We start from the raw sequence: 1,033 nt of genomic DNA, 5'->3' as shown, positions 1-1,033 counted from the left end.
ATAGGCTTAAATTTCATGAAAGTAGCTCTTTTCATGTGCTTTAAGACTATTATAACGATATATTTAAAACCAAAATTTTGTATCTTTTTTTAAAATTATAATTCAAATTGATTTTTTTTTAAACCCATATTTAAAACAAAAGTTTCTATTTCAAAAAATGGCTTTGCGTATACTCTTTGAAATGATGTAGAATAAATTAAAGTAGGCTGAAAATGGTTTTTTGTTCAAATTTAGATTTTTACGCTCATTCCGAATTAAATAAAATTTGCGAGATGAAATATATAACGTAGTTTATATATTTTTGCCCAAATAATCATCTTAAAAAAGTTAGTTATAATTTTAGGGCACATTGGACCTGACAGTATTCGTGCCCGAGCCCTGCGGAAGTTTAACGTGGTACCCGGAAGCGTAAAAATCTAAATTTGACCAAGAAAACATTTTCGGCCCACTTTTTATTCCACATGATTTAAAAGAGCATAAAAAATCTATTTTTTTAAATGAAAAAATTATAAATATGAGTTTTTTTCTTCAAAAAATCAATTTCAATTTTAATTGAACACCCCCCTCTCCCCACCATACCGAGCATCCTTACCATACCACGCCACCCGAATTCCATCAATGAATCCAAGATGGAAGATCGTCGGGCCGAACTGTCTGATAGGTTCACTTTTTTTACTTGCGCGTGGAGGGACCATGCTTTGTTGGATAATGCTCAGGAAGGAATAATAAGGAGACGCAACTGCCATGGGAAGCCATTCGCAACTGGCAATAGAAACATTACGGTAAGTGGTAGGCACAATACAGGGAGATCTTAACTTTTCGCGCGCAGTTGTCCTTTTCATGTACATGGAAAAGTGTGCGAGGGAGAAAGTTTGTCAAATTGACGTCAGTTAGAGAGGTTATGTTCTTTTGTTGATCATCATACGAAAGATACGAGGGTGGATTGATAAGTTTCCGGCCTGAACAAGAAAAACAACGTTTTTAAGAATTTTTTTTTTTATTTCTCAACATAATCTCCTCCAAGGCTGATACA

Source organism: Belonocnema kinseyi, chromosome 10 (genome assembly GCF_010883055.1).
Source record: "Belonocnema kinseyi isolate 2016_QV_RU_SX_M_011 chromosome 10, B_treatae_v1, whole genome shotgun sequence".
In the NCBI taxonomy this organism is placed as follows: domain Eukaryota; kingdom Metazoa; phylum Arthropoda; class Insecta; order Hymenoptera; family Cynipidae; genus Belonocnema; species Belonocnema kinseyi.
This window is presented reverse-complemented; position numbering follows the sequence as displayed.